Source organism: Hypanus sabinus, chromosome 28, assembly GCF_030144855.1.
Source record: "Hypanus sabinus isolate sHypSab1 chromosome 28, sHypSab1.hap1, whole genome shotgun sequence".
NCBI classification, from domain to species: domain Eukaryota; kingdom Metazoa; phylum Chordata; class Chondrichthyes; order Myliobatiformes; family Dasyatidae; genus Hypanus; species Hypanus sabinus.
Window position 1 is genome coordinate 25,478,217 of NC_082733.1, and position 16,712 is coordinate 25,494,928.

General features: G+C 38.7%; 1 protein-coding gene across 4 annotated transcripts in view; it reads left to right on the forward strand.

Moving 5' to 3' along the window:
* Positions 1–16,712, forward strand: part of atosa (atos homolog A) — an 81,793-nt gene that overhangs the window by 16,467 nt on the left and 48,614 nt on the right. The window contains exon 1 of one of the 4 annotated variants that reach the window (XM_059952766.1): positions 3,497–3,617. The exons of the other annotated variants lie outside the window; for them this stretch is intronic. The gene's annotated coding sequence lies outside the window, so the exon portion shown is untranslated. Of the gene's footprint in view, positions 1–3,496; positions 3,618–16,712 lie in introns of those variants that run through there. 4 annotated transcript variants of the gene reach the window in all.

A 16,712-nucleotide genomic window follows, 5' to 3' on the forward strand; every position in this document is an offset into this window, starting at 1 on the left:
GAATTTGATATTGGGTGCTCCTCATTTACCCCATTACTTGCAATAATAGGGCAATCCTAATGTTACCATGAAACTTGTAATCTAACTTTGTCCATTAAGATTTGGATAATATTTGATTGGTAAGCAGGTTAAGAATAAGGAGTTAAAAATCAATTATGATGGAATGGTGGAGCAGGCTGTCCAAACATAGTGGCCTAATTCTGCTCCTATACCTTGTGGCCTTATAAAATGCAATTCCGTGATGTAAAATGTTGTATTTAATGTTAATTGAATTTTATGTTTAACAAAATAACTGCATCAAGTAAATACTTCCTCTGAAGACTTTTTATTGATGTTTTAATTGTTTGATAGTCAAAATGACTTACAATATCTACATCTTTTTCCTGTCTTCAGTTATGCAGCTGTTGTAGTGGTATCTCTGATGACTTAAAACTTTGTCAGGATGGTACTTTGAGACCTTTCACCTGAAAATTAAGTCGATCAAATTGATTCATCTGTTTACTTGTATCTATCACAATTGCACTATTCTTCCAGAAGGCAGTTTTGGTTTAAGATTTATTTAATTGATTTGAAAGATTTTAAAACGTGCTACTCAGTTGAAAAATTCTTAATAACACAATTTGATTTAATAACTTTTGTTTTAACCTGACATCTTCTGTTTTGTTTTGTTAAATAGAAAATTTCACTATTGGGAAATCAATTTGTGCATTTTTTTCTGTTTGCTAATTTGTTAATTGTTTCCATGTTTTCTTCTTTGTGAATTAATCTATATATGTAATTCAAATGGTTTTGCCTAATAGTATCAGGGACAAATGGCAATAACACTGTGATGTATTCTAAACCTATGGAGAACTTGTATTTTGTGCAAAGCAGTAAGTGATCTTGTGATGGAGTTTGAATGATGTCAATGAGTGAAGTAGCTTTCTTAAAACAATTACTAATAAAGGTAAGACAGTGGAGTAATTTTTCTTGAAGTCATTGCCTTCATTTAATCCTAGATCACCATTTCTCCACAGGCAGTTGCTCATAATCAAAAACCATTTGAGTTCACTCCCATTTGAGAGTTTCTGAGGCAACTGAAGACATCACGGGACTGCAGACTTGCTTACATGTGGGGCAGGGCTACTGATAATAGCTTGCAACATTGTGCATATCTTCTGCTTTTATGGTCGCCACATGTGTTCCTAATGCATTAAATTGAGGTTTCTAACATCACTTCAAATGTTTCTTCTCCACTTTGAGCAAGCATGGTTTTTGGAATCACAAGATTCAGAGAGAATGCTCCATTTTTCTTCAGGTTTTGAGCAAATTCTTTCATCTTTCCCTTTTGCTGTGGGGTAGTCTTTGTATGACAGCTTGGAATCATGTCTATTTCAGGAGTCTACTGTTGGACATATTCAATAGCAGGACCTGCACAACAGAGCTGTGTTGGTCTGGGACAGGACACTGATAGTTATTTGCGTACAAAATCCTATGAAAAGTAGTGGGTACAGCCTGGTCCTCATGGGTAAAACCCTCCCCACCACTGAACGCACCTACATGGAGCATAGTAAGGCAGCATCCTTCATCAAGGACCCTCTCTGCTCAGGCCATGCTGTCTTCTCACTGCTGCAATCAGGAAGAGGGTACAGGAACCTCAGGTATCATACCACCAGGTTTGGGAACAGTTAGTACCACTGAACCTTCAGGCTCTTGAACCAGGGGAGATTAACTTCACTCACCCCATTGAACTAAGGTCTTACAATTATTTTATATTTCTTGGATTTAATGTGTATGCCTGTGAGAAAACAAATCTTAGGATTGTATATGGTGACATGTACAGTACCGTGTAAAAGGCTTAGGGAGAGCAAGTTTGTAAACCTGGCGGGAGCAAAGAATGTTGGGAATGGTGAGGGTAGAGCGGTGAGGGGTGTGGCACATGTAGCAGAGAAGTGCTGGTGCTGGGGGGTGGTACAGGTGCAGACACACCCAGCCATGAAAAACCAGGCAAGGTAATTTGATTCCAAACAATCTATTTATTGATCATTACAGGAAGTCTCTCTGGTACTCTCTGTTCCCTCCCTCTCCGTTCTCCATTTCCCAACCATGATTCCCCTCTTCCTGCCCCCTTCCCACTCAGTTCACAATAGAGACTCATATCAGAATCAGGTTTATCATCACTCACATATGTCATGAAATTTGTTATTTTTGTGGCAGTAGCAGAGTGCAATACATAAAATTACAACAGTACCCTGCAAAAGTCTTAGGTTCTCTAGCTATATATATATATATATATATATACACACACATGTGTGTCTGAGACTTTTGCAAAGTACTGGTAATAAATTTGCTTTGAACTTTGAGGTGTCTACTGTTTGTGGTCCAGGTCTCAGAAGCATTTATATACACCAATTATGAAAAGGAAATCTGAGTTGTATATTTTGTCTTCCATAGCCCAGAGGCAACTACTTTTAATAGGCTCCAACTAAATTGGCACAGACCTGTGATTGAACCAGATTTTTTTTGCCTGTATGGTTCATCTGTAAAATTAATAAGTTTGCACACCCAATGGTACATTCATGATACTATATTTACAAGCAACTGAAGATTTTAATCCTAGTAGTATCTAATGGCATTGAACAGAAATTTCAGGTTGAAAGCATAGTATTGTAAAGCTCAGAATAATTCAGGATCCTTTCTACTGACTTGTTTACATTCATCACGTGCACCATGATTAGATTGCAGCAATAATAGTTTCTTTGCCTCTTGTGAAGATGGCAAACAAATATATCGCACAGACATTTTAGGTCCTAAATGTTTGTTGTTCATTTTATTTCTAAAGGTGTTTTGTCAATTTCATCAGTTTCTTTAATTGAGCCTGTATGTGAAATTGGAGGATGGGTTATTGTATTGAGATATAATCATCTTAATTGATATTAAAAGAGATTCATACATGTTTGCAAGAAAGGAAATGAATGGTCAGTTATTTCTTCTGAGTTGAGCACTGTGCCACTCCATCAGTTGGTAATTGATTAGCTTTGGTGACTGGTTTAAAGAAACGTTCACTTTGCTTCTGAAGGTGGCTGATTAACAGTGCAAGCAAAGTAGCAAAAGAAAGCTTTTTCTTTGTTTAAAATTATTATATTTAATAAGTTTTGTCTGGTGACATACCTATTAAACTTTTCTGTTGATTGTTTTTATATTGGGAATATGAATTTTCATGATTGAAAATATATGTGACTCAGCCCTATTGTTGTCAATGTAATAAGGTGCTGTTGTACTCTGAACTTTAATTTGTCTGATTGCAGCTGTGAGCAGGGAAGTACTGGCTGCTGCTGAACAGACAGGAAACTATAGCAGAGTTTGACACTGTGTGTTTCGTATTGCTGCCAGCCAATCAGGTTGCTTGGCTGTTGCTATGCCAGTCGAAGTCTGCCTCATTGTAGAAGCAGTGCATTGCAGAGTGATAGGCTGGAGCTAATATGCACCACAGCAGAACATGTTGTTTTGACCATTGCAGACATCTGGTGCACTCAGATACTGACAGTGCAGCCCAGCATTAGCCAGAGGCAACTTCCTTTACTCAAGAAGTCAAACATTCTTTGTTCAAAAAGGAAAATTATGGCTGCATAGAAAAGGTGTGTACTGTGAAGAGTGCTTTTATATGTAAGATTTTCATTGCTTTCTCTTACATTTCCCCCTATGTAACATGTTTAAAGGGGTGGATCACAACAGTGTACACAGAAATGTTGAGTTTCCCTAACTTTATTCTTCTATGCGATTGAATTCAGCATATTTAATAATTATGATTCACATTAATATCAGTTGCTCAATGGATAGCAAAGATTTAGGTTATGTTTCATTTGCACTTAGCAGATTCTTTAATTTCTGGCTTCAGAAATATTTATCTTTGAATTACCTCAAAAAAATCTTTTGTTGATGTTTGTCTGCCTTAGGTTGGACATAGTTTACAGTTTATAAGAGTAAAACCCCTAAAAAGTCACCTTCCAGACATCTCTTTGGGTTTACACAGCTTCTGTTTGAAGTTGTGAATTTAGTGCATTCTCAACCTATCTTGCCTTTGAAACAAAGCAATGTAAAGGCAACAGACAAATTTCAGTTCCTATTTTATTTCAGCAATTAACTAGAAAATTAATGATTTACACACCATTAAAGAATTTATTGATACTTTACACTATATTGTGTTGAAGGATTTTTTTCTGGTGTTCTTTGAGTCTGCAAATTTTATCCAGTTTTCGAATTTTCAATCAACTTTGTAACTGACTTTCTAGCATAAGAGATTTATTCCTTTTGACTGGTACATAATTGTCTTTTGTTAATCATGCCAGGTTAAACTAACTTTCATGTTACAGAAGCTACAATGACATTTGGTACAGCAACACTAAGGTCATATTTATTAGTTCCTTGTTGTTGACAGTGAAACAGTGTGGTTTTACTCCCTCATATGGTCTACATCTTCATACTCGCTTCCCTATCTGCAAAACATGTTATTTTGTCAGGGATTATTTCCACTCTTAGTACTATTAAACTTCTATGGCTACTTTTCGATCCAACCAGCACTACCTCACATTCAGCATCCCACCTCAGATCCTTCCACTTGCGCTCATCTACTTTTTCTGGTCTTTCACTGTCATAACCTAAATTTTATCTTTTCTTTCCTTCCATGTTCCCAAACTTGAGAAAATCATTTATGCAACACACTTAAGATTTCCCAATACTTTTCAAATCACATTAGAGCTCCTCCCCAGGTTATGACAGGATTTTGTTCCTGAGAGCTGTTCGTAACCCAGACAGCTCACAAGTCAGAAATGCAGCTGCCCAGTAGTATATTTAAACAGTCCGCAACTTGAGTTCCTGTACAGCAGAAGATTCCTGTAACCCCTACAACAGATAGAAAATCCATCCTATATGTCTGGGCTGTATGCAAATTGTGGGCAAATCTGGGCATGTCTGTATATTTCTGAAGTGATTTGACATTTGGTGCTGGATCAGCTAACCAGTGGACTATCTGAAAAGTTACTGCAATTGCTGTTGCTTAATTTTGGGTCATGACTAAATAAAAGCTGTTTTTAAATTTCAAACCTTAATAAAATGAGTCTGTGCCGACCTTCAACCGCCCTTTTCTGCTAATCTTACCTTGCCCTCACATTCACATCAGCTCCTCCAGATTCTATCTCTCACCTACTATTACGCTTGGGGCAATTAACATCGGCCATTTAATCCACACATCTTTGGGATGTTGAAGGAAATCTACATGGTCACGGGGAGAATGTGTCAACTCTGCACAGAGTGTATCTGAGAAGATTAAACTCTGGTCTGCAGCATTGTGGGTCAGTGGCTGTACCAGTTGCACCAAAGTACTAGGTCTTGCTATATTAACTGCTTTATTTGTTGAAGGATTGCGGAAGAAACTGAAATTGTGCATACCTCATAAATTTTTGTATTGCTGTGCTTAGTGTGGAAGGAAAATTATTTTTTTAAGCAGCTGCAGATGATTGACCATAGAAGACCACCCTGAGAAGCTCCTGCTGTAATGTCCTGGGCTGGAATAATTGTCTCCAACAACCACAACTGAATTTCTTTGAAGATTTCTTCCTCTATGTCCATAGACTTAAGCTTTATCAGACACTCAATCTCATCTCGAATTCCATTTTTGGAGCAAGGATGGGAGTAGAATTGACCTGATGAAACCCAGGCTGGTCATTGATTAGTAGGTGCTGCTTGATCATGCTGTCAACAATGATTGAGAAGACTGTGATAATCAGCCATGTTGGATTTATCCTGCTTTTTGTGAATAGCAAATACTGTCATACTTAAGATGTCAATAATAGAACATAGTACTGTGGGTCTTCAGTATGGTGGCTAGGGTGTTGTCAATTCCATAGTCTTTGCTATAGTTAGATTTTTGAGCTGTTTCTTGCATAGTGTCAAATTTGTTGAAACACAGTTTCTATGATGATCTTGATTTCACATGGTAGTTGAGATGGATCATCTATTTACCAGTTCTGGCTGTATACTGTTTATAATGCAGACAAGGAAGCGGTTAAACATAATTGCTTTACATGTGTGTGTTTTATATCCGTGGACTAGACTGCAAAAGTAGGGATTGAATAATAGCCTATTACGCAAATTTAATGATTTGGATAAGAATCACTTTTGGAAAAACAGTGATGAAACCATCCCCAATATTTACACTGTAGTTAGCAGCAATGCAGTAAAACTGGTTGCTGGTGTTTTGTCACCTGTAACTTATTTGATGGCTCTAGTGTACATACTATATTTCTGATGCTCACTGTTACAACGAGCAGTTTATTATTTTCATATCTATTGAAGCCGTTCAAAGTCTTGCAGCAAAATTTATAGCCGTGAATCGTAGCATTTTTCATGATCTGAAAATTGTGATTCTGTTCAGTTAATAGTCCAACTTTCATAAGTATTGTGCCCATCATCTCATCTCCACATCCCCTCTGTTCACCTCATTTTTTTGTAGTTATTAAAAATAATGGCAAAAATTGTTTTACTGTGGAAATGTAAATTGCACATTTCATTGAAAATACACAAAGTGCCATGATCAGTACTACATTCTACTGCCATATGACATACCGGTATGTTGAAATACCAAGCTGTGGAACAAAAGTATCCAAATATTTATTAAAGCTTGCTGTGGAACCTCTGAGCCATGTGTAATGTCTGGAATGATGTTCACATTAAGTTATGCACGTCACATTGTTAATACTAATAGATCTTGGTATTCTGTTGTAAGATTTACCAATGATAGACAGTAAAGAGAGTGGGACTTTTCCAAATCAGCAGGACCCCCAAAACCTAAAGCCTAAAAAAAAGCAAGAAGCATTGGAGAATATTGGTTGGTATTTGGGGATAGGGACGAGACTATATGTAGCTTGGGGATTGTAGTATTCACCTTCCTTTGGAGAAGTATATATCAAGTGTATTTATTAAAATTCTCTGGTGAAAATGAAAAGGTAATGAGTTATGTAAAGGAAAATCCAAAAGGCAGGTTGAAGTAGTTTCTAAATATGATTCTTCATAACTTCCAACACCTCAAATTCTTGCTTAACTGTCTATTACTGATGTCAAAATCATGTTAGATTTTTCAGCTTTAGATTGACGCATCCGCAGATTGTAACCTAAATGTTCTGGCACATACACTAGTTTTGAAAATGAGGCCCCTCATATGCGGGCTTTGCAAGGAGATCCTACAGGATTGGCAGGGAATCTCAAAGGGCTGTAGTTGTGTTTACCGTGTTAGCATTTTATTTTTGTAATTGTAGAATTTTTAAAAAGAAAATCAATGTTTGCCTATGGATAATTAGTGTTACTTTTGAGAGGATAGAATCCTTGGAAGTAAATCAATATTTGCAGGGAGTCTCTTAGGAACATGTTGGTAATTTCAGGGATTTTTGTCAAACAAACATTTGAAAACCACTATTGTATGGAATTTGATTGCAGCTACTTTGGTTATCATAAGTACCCTTTTTATGAGAGTTTGAAACAATATCCCATAGTGCAACTCAAGGGAATAAAACTCTTTATCATGAAGAAACTAGGACTCTTTGTAAAAAGGCTTTTGCAACAAGCTTAGGCTGCAACTCTTGATAATGTGACCTTTTTTACTGTACTGATGTCATTGCACCAAGAGGACATTGAAAGACTGAGGCTTTGTATGTAATTAAGTTTCTAAATGTGACTTGTGGTGGTTTTCTCACATCTTTGCTTCAAGTTACTGGGTTAGTTTTTTTTTGAAAGATGTTCATATTATGTTACTCAATTATGTATGCTGAATTATTTTACTGGGATTAAAACAAATATTTCATGAAAAATGATTGTTCTTTTCAAAAGTAGCCTCTGTTGTAATTATTTCTTTGTCTGTAAGCTGCTAATTCCCCATTTTTAAATACCTGTTAATTCTTCTGACCACTAAACACCCTGTAACCATCAATTCATAAATTACCAGCACAAAGTTACCTTGTGAACTCTCTGTGCCAGATAACCTTTGATTAACTTTTCAGTTTCAGGTTTTCTCAGTATTATTCTGTTTTCAATTCCCTTGGCACGTGCCCAGATCTCTATCCACTCACTCACACCTCCCCCCACCCCCCACCCCATCCTCCACCTTGCATCTTCAGGATAGGAGATTTCAGTCCTATAGAGTTTTGTTTTCTCAGTATGCTTTACTGCTTTAGCACTTAAGATATAGTTTGTTTTTCGTCTCCATCCAATTGGTGGGCTCCAGTTCCCCTTGTTTTTAATACCATATTGCATCATATATTAACTGTAAATGCTCCCCAGAATTATTCTTGTTTAATTCTTTTAATTATCTAACTGATAGATAGTTGGGGTATCACCAGAAGTACAAAATTAGATTTCATATAAACACATGTACAGTAGCTTTAATTTTCAACAGTGTACCAGCAAATACCATTGGTACTTATTAGTTAGGTGCAGTGATACTAAAATTGGGAATGTTTATAAATTACTTTCTCTTATCTTGCATGCTATTAATTCACCTTTTAATTCGTCACTGACTTCTACCAAAAGTTCAAAGTAAGTGTATTATCAAAGAGCAAACACGAGGAAATCTGTAGATACTGGAAATTCAAACAACACACACAAAGTGCTGGTGGAACAGTCCACGTTCCAAGTCTATATGGGTATCCGTTCCCCTCTTTTCCTTCGCTTCATCGACTCCTCCTGCATCCATGCTGAGCTCGTTGACCTCATTAACTTTGCCTCCAACTTTCACCCTACCCTACCTGGTCCATTTTCGACACTTCCCTCCCCTTTCTTGATCTTTCTGTCTCCATCTCTGGAGACGGCTTAGCCTACAGACTCTCACAGCTACCTGGACTATTCCTCTTCCCACCCTGTCTCTTGCAAAAATGCTGTCCACTTCTCACAATTCCTCCATCTCTGCCGCATCTGCACTCAGGATGAGGCTTCTCCTTCTAGGATGAAGGAGATGTCTTCCTTTTTTAAACAAAGGGGCTTTCCTTCTTCCACCATCAACTCTGCTCTCAAACGCATCTCTCCCATTTCCCGCACATTTGCCCTCACCCCATCTGCTTGCCACCCCACTCGGGATAGGGTTCCCCTTGTCCTTGTTCCACCTCACCAGCCTCCAGGTCCAACGTATAGTTCTGCATAACTTCCGCCACCTCCAATGGGATCCCACTACCAAGCTCATCTTTTCCTCTGCCTCTCTTCCTGCTTTCCGCAGGGATCGCTCCCTACGCGACTCCCTTGTCCACACATCCCCTCCATCCATTCCCACCGATCTCCCTCCTGGCACTTATCCTTGTATGCAGAACAAGTGCTACACCTGCCCTTACACTTCCTCCCTCACCCCCATTCAGGGCCCCAGACAGTCCTTCCAGGTGAGGCGACACCACACCAGGTGAGTCGGCTGGTGTGGTATACTACGTCCGGTGCTCCCGGTGCGACCTTTTATATATTGGTGAGACTCGATGCAGACTGGGAGACTGATTCACTGAACACCTACGCTTGGTCCGCCAGAGAAAGCAGGATCTCCCAGTGGCCACACATTTTAATTCCACATCCCATTCCCCTTCTGATATGTCTATCCATGGCCTCCTCTATTGTCAAAATGAATTCAAACTCAGGTTAGAGGAACAACATCTTATATACCGGCTGGGTAGCCTCCAACCTGATGACATGAACATTGACTTCTCTAACTTCCGTTAATGCCCCTCCTCCCCTTCTTACCCCATCTCTGACATATTTAGTTGTTGGGTTTTTTTCTCTCTCTCTCTACCCATCACTCTGCCTATTCTGCATCTCCCTCTGGTGTTCCCCCCCCCCCCCACCTTCCTTTTTCCTGAGGCCTCCTGACCCATGATCCTTTCCCTTCTCCAGCTCTGTATCACTTTCACCAATCACCTTTCCAGCTCTTGGCTTCATCCCACTCCCTCTGGTCTTCTCCTATCATTTCACATTTCCCCCTCCCCCCACTACTTTCAAATCTCTTACTATCTTTCCTTTCAGTTAGTCCTGACGAAGGGTCTCGGCCCGAAACATCGACAGTGCTTCTTATAGATGCTGTCTGGCCTGCTGTGTTCCACCAGCATTTTGTGTGTATTGTTTGTATTATCGAAGTACTTATATGTCACCACATACGATCCTGAGATTCATTTTCCTGCTGGCATACTCAATAAATCCAGTATCCATAATAGAATTAATGAAACATCACACCAACAGGGTGGACCAGCAGTGTGCAAAAGACAACAACCTGAACAAGTACTAAAAGAAAGAAAAATAATAGTAATAATACATATTGAGAGCATGAGTTGAAGAGTCCTTGAAAGTGAGTCCATCAATTGTAGAATAGTTCAGTGATGTGGCAAGTGAAGTTATCCCCTTTCGTTCAAGAGCCTGAGGGTTGATGAGCAATAACTGTTCCTAGACCAGGCGGTGTGAGTCTTAAGGCTCCTATACCACCTTCCTGATGCAGCAGTGAGAAGAGAGCATGTCCTGGGTGGTGGGGTTCCCTATTGATGGATGCTGGTCTCCTGCGACAGCACTCCATGTATAAGTGCTCAGTGGTGGGGAGAGCTGTATCCACTACATTTTGTAGGATTTTCCGTTCAGGGGCATTGGTGTTTGCATACCAAGCTATGATGCAGCCAGTCAATGTACTCACATTTATAGATATTTGTCAAAGTTCTGGATGTCAAAGGTTCATTTATTATTGAAGTATACAATTCTGAAAAAAAGAAAAGAAAGGTAGCACGATCATCAACTCCCAAACACCCCTCCCACACAAAAACAGATCAGGCATATCAACCCCCCCCCCATCCCTCCTGTTGCACAAAAATGAGCCAAAATGGAACAAGCATATCAACCCCTCCCCAAAAAAAATCAGGTGAGAAAACACAAAATATAAGAAATATAAGACTGAATAATGTCTATACTCCAGTACAGAACAACCAGTCTAAAGGCAGTCAGCCAGCGCTGACCCTCTCTGCTCTTGCTTCGGTGCTTCAGTTTCCCTTGTTGCTTTTATTGGGTTGCAGTGGAATTCATGCTGATTCTTTGCAAACTCCTAAGGAGGTATAGGTGCTGCCATGCTTTTTTCATAATTCTACTTGCATGTTGAGCCTGGGACAGTTCCTCTGAACTAATAACACTGAGGAATTTAAAGTTGCTGACCCATTCCACCCCTGATGAAGACTGGCTCAAGAACCTCTGGTTTCCTCCATCTGAGGTCAATAATCAGCAGCTAGGTGTTGCTGACATTGAGTAAAAGGTTGTCACCAAGCTTCTTGGCGTCTTCAGACTCAATTTCTGTAAGATTTTCTTCATGGGATATTTTTTCTACTCTATATGTTGCATTCTTTTTCTCTATTATAAACAAGCTGTCTATTTACATGCAAGATTTCCATGTTGTAAGGAATCAATTTCTGTTGTCAGAGTTTAGAGTCACTTAAACTTCAGTGGTGTCATTTTGTCATTTCCTGTCTTGCAGTACTTGCAGCTTTGGGTCTGCTGTTCGCTTCACAATGTAAAGTAATTTCTTCATGTATACCAAATATGTATCTGATTCCTTCCATAACTAAAACAAAAATCAGTTAAGATATTTCTCTTCAACTGGTTTGGACATCTCCTTTATACAGGCTGTTTATGTGCTATATCAATTTGTGATAAATAATTCTATGAAGTCTTACATGGGGTGCATTATAATTGTAAGCTATTGAAGTAGATCTGTAAAAGAGTGAAGTCAAAGTCCCTTTGGCTTTGATTAATTTTTGCACTAACTGTTAGAACATGACACTGGAGGGGTAGTAATGGGGAACAAAGAAATGGACAAACTGAATAAATATTTTGCATCAGTTTTCACTGTGGAATAAACCAGCAGCATGCCAGAAATTCAAGTGACAGGGCAGAAGTGAGTGTAGTTGCTATTACAAACGTGAAGGTGCTTGGGAAGCTGAAAGATCTGAAGGTAGATAATTCACCTGGACCAAATGCTGTACACACCAGGGTCCTGAAGGAGATAGCTGAAGAGATTGTAGAGTTGTAGTGACATTAGTGATTCTTGAAAGATAGTTACAAGATGATGGAATGGTCCCAAAGGACTGGAAAAGTGTGAATGTCACTTCACTCTTTAAGAAGGGAGCAAGGCAAAATAAAGGAAGTTGCAAGCCAGTTAGTCTGACTTCAGTGGTTGGCAAGATGCTAGAGCCCATTATTAAGGATGAGACTTTGGGTTTTTTGGAGGCATACAATAAAAAGGACCGACTCAGCGTAGTTTCTTTATGGGGAAATCTTTCCTTCCAAATCTGTTGAAATTCTTTGGGGAAACAGCATGTAGGATAGACAAAGGAGAGTAATTGGGTGTTGTTTACTTGGATTTTCAGAAAGCATTTGACAAAGTGCTGCACATGAGGCTGCTTAACAAGTTAAGAGCCCATAGAAAAGATATTAGCATGGATAGATGATAGACTAATTAGTAGAATGCAAAGACATAGAATAAAGGGGGCCTTCTCTGGTTTGCTGCCAGAGAATAGTGGTGTTCCGTAGTGGTCAGTGTTAGGTCTGCTAATTTTCATGTTAAATGTTTATGAACTGGAAGACTGAATTGATGGCTTGGTGGCCAAGTGTGCAGACGATACAAAAATAGGTGCAGGGGTACATAGTGTTGAAGAAGCAGGAAGTCTGTGGAGGGTTTGGACAGATTAGGAGAAGAGACAAAGAAGTGGCAGATGGAATACAGTATAGGGAAGTGTATGGTCAGGAATATACTCAATAGTGGGGAGGGCTTTATCTTCTCACAAGTCCTTAGTCTTGTCTGGCTTGTTAGACGTGGTCTTTTACTGATTTGTTTGTACTTACTGTAAATGCCTGCAAGAAAATGAATCTCAGAAGTATATAATGACATATATGTACTTTTACTTTGAACTTTGCACTATTTAAAAAAATAACAAACAATAAACAGATAACAATGCGGTATAAGCGGAAGCGAGGCGAGCGGGCAGGAGTCCATGCCAGGAAAAAAGTAAGCTCTAGCTGGCCGGCTGTCCCATCCTTTCTGCTCTCCAATGTCTGCTTGCTGAGGGAGTCGGGCCTGCAGTCCTCGGAGTCGCCTGATGCTGGTGGCTGGAGGTAGGGACGTCATAAGCGGTGTGTGAGGAAGCAGAAGCGAGGTGAGTGGGCAGGAGTCCGTGCCAGGAAAAAAGCAAACCCTAGCTGGCCGGCTGTCCTGTCCATTCTGCTCTCCAATGAACATTAAATTGGACTACATCTGTGGCAACAAAATACTCGGCGAGAGTACAGAAACGGACGGAATCCCGGACACCACCGTTCAGCTGATTATTTATGTAACAGATTTTCCCCCAAGCCGTCGGACTACCAACCTACTGACCTCTGCTGTGCCTATTGTCTTGTTTATTATTTATTGTAATCCCTGCACTGTTCTATGTATTTTATGCAATCCTGAGTAGGTCTGTAGTCTAGTGTATTTTTTGTGTTGGTTTACGTAGTTCACTGTAGTTTTTGTATTGTTCATGTAGCACCATGGTCCTGAAAAACGTTGTCTCGTTTTTACTGTGTACTGTATCAGCAGTTATGGTTGAAATGACAGTAAAAAGTGACTTGACGTGACAATGCAAATTGAGATCCTAGCAAAAATTTCATTAATAGTATGGCGGCTTCTTTGTAGACTTTGCTAAAGATAGAGTAGTTTCTTCTCATCTAATAGTATAATAAGAATCTGAAATGGAATAAAATATGCACTGGTTTAATTGTAAGCATATAGACTGCTATTATGATGAATGTTATTTCAAAATGACTTGTATATTTGTGCTTTTAAAAGGTAAATTTGGACCAGGTTGAATCTTTAAAAAAAGCATAAGCCAATCCAGTTTACAATTCTCTTCCATGTATCATCATCATAAAGTTGGACTTTAGCCTGCTTTGTTGTTTATGAAATAGTAGTTGTTTTGATATAAGAAAACATTATGACAATTTGTGCATGGTAGTTAAACAGATATATAACACTGTTTCTGGTGGTGTTGAATGAGGGATAAGTACCGTATTTGGTATGGGTTCACGGACGACAAAAGAAACTCATCCATTCTTTCTTATAATGCTTTGTAACTTTTAAATTAAACAGAGGGCAGCCAAAAGCTAAATTAGCATATTATTTCAGAAAACTCAAAGGGGATGAAATTGTCGGCATTTTGAGCTTAGGGTTTTGAACCAAAGCTCTACACCAACTACCTCTATGAGAGAAAACAAAGAGAGAGAGAATGGGAGTAAAACTCATAAGTGAGGGCACGTGTGATTAATTAAAATATGATAATATAGGCAAAATGATTTAGTGATAGAACAATTAACTAAACGGAAAGGAGGAGCTGTATATGTAAAAGACAAAACTTAAAAGGGTGTGGTAACTGTAGAGGAAGTTACTGAAATAATGGTTGAATGAGCTACTAAAGTATTGAAAAGATCAGATGTTCTTTGAGCTTCCATTGAGTGGGATGCTGAGAGCAGAGAGAACCAAAGTATAATGGCAAGCACTTTGAAGTTCATGATCACAGTATGCCTGAACACAGATGTACAACTAAATGGTCAGACGTCTTGTGTTTGCCTCCCCAGTGTAGAGGAAACCACAATGAGAACAAACTATAAAGTAAGTGAATGGAAAGAAATGAAGTATGTCATTGAAACCTAAAGAGTTTAGTATTAATGAATAATAAGCATTCATGGAAATCTTTTTCATCATTATTAAATATGTTGAAGGAGTTCAAAACCTTATCTAACAATATTGATGCTTTAACACGTGGAGATATTAGGGACGATGATAAAATATTTAGTAAGAATTTCCTTGAACAGGAATAAAGAAGAGAGGTTTAAGGAAGGAATTCTGGAATATAGGGTCTTAAAAACTGGAAGCACAGTGCCAATAGTAGATACACTAAATTTAGGGATGATCAAAAAGCCGGAATCTAAGAAGTATTTATATCTCAGAATGTTAAAGGGTAAGAGGAGATTTTACAGATAGAGTGAGGTTGATATCATGAAGGAAATTATAAACAGATGAGGGAGTTTTAAAATTAATGTATTACTCAACTGGGCTTCATTGTATGTCAGTAAATGTGGAGGTAATGGGTGAATGTGACTAAGACATAGACAGCTGAATTTTGGGTGATTGATATTTGTTAGAGCAAAAGAGGGAAGCTGAAGAGCTCTGTGATGTGAGTTCCAGCAGTCAAGTAACTGGCATTGGCCTTGGTTCAGTTACAGGCAGTTACAAGGAAGAAGGATATATTCAATCTGAGATGCATTTTTGTATGATGGCAAGGGAAGAAAGCAAATTTCAGCCATTCAGATGAGGAATTCTGTGCATTATAAACTTAAATCTGAGTGTACAAGGCCTTAAGATTTTAGAGAGGAGTTTGAGAATGAAAGAATCAAGGTTAGTTTCATTTTAACGAAATAGGTAATAATGGCAGATTTAAAATGGAGAGGATTGTACCTGACTGGAGAGAACCACTAAGATTATTACTATCACAAGAGTCTGTTAGAAAGCCTTGGTATTTCCCAATTCAAATAGGGCGAAAGCAGCAGGAGATGGAGAACAATATTAACACAGAATGAAGTGAAAATGCAGTAGTGTATCCCCTGCATTGCACAAGAACATGCTTTTGAAAGGATACAAGATGTTAGAATAATTCAGGATTCAAGTTTATTTGTCATTTGTACTTTGAAATATACAGTGAAATGCATCCTTTGCATTACAACCATTGCACTAAGTGTGCTTGGGGCTGCCCTCAAGTTTGGTGAATGTACTAAGACTGTTGCACACAAGATGATACCTTGAATGACGATAGTAGTTTCTACGATGGTACCAAACTCAAAAGCAGTTTCCCCTAGCAATAAGGCTGATCAACACCTCCACTCACTAACCCACCTCTCCACCCCTACCCCCCACCACCATTAGTTCATCATTTCCTCTCTGAGTCACCTTATATACAGACACTTCTGGGCCTAGTGAACATACAATCAATCACTGTATATCAGCTTTCATATGTATTTATATTTATCGTGTTTTTATTGTGTTCTTCTGGGCATGATCGGATCCATAGTTACAATTCTTTCATTCTCCTTTACAATAGTGTAATGGACATGATATTAAACAATCTTGAATCATAACATTATGTAATCTGTCAAATTTGAAAACTGATGAGATGAAAGATAAGGGAAGAGGGCATCCTACCTTAATTCTGAGGAAAATTGAAAGGTCTATGGTAATCAATCTCTCATTGCTACAGTTGGAAGTTCCCACTTTCTTCAAAAGGGCAGTAGTCATATCAGTGCCCAAGAAGAGAAGAAGGAGCTGCCTTAACTACTATCGTCTAGTAGCACTCACATCTGTGGTGATGAAGTGCTTTGAAAAGTTGGTTATGGCTAAAATCAACTCTTGCCTAAGCAAGGATAGGGAACTTCTGCAATTTGCTTGTTGCCACGATAGGTCTACAGAAGGTACCATCTCATTGGCTTTTTAAGTGGCCTTGAATCACCTAGATAATACTAATGCTTATGTCAGGCTTCTGTTTATTGAACACAGCTAAGTGTTTAACACAATCATTACTAGAGGTCTGATCAAAAAACTCCAAAACCTGGATCTCTGGATCTCCCTCTGTAACTTGATCTTCAGCTTCCTCACCAAAAGA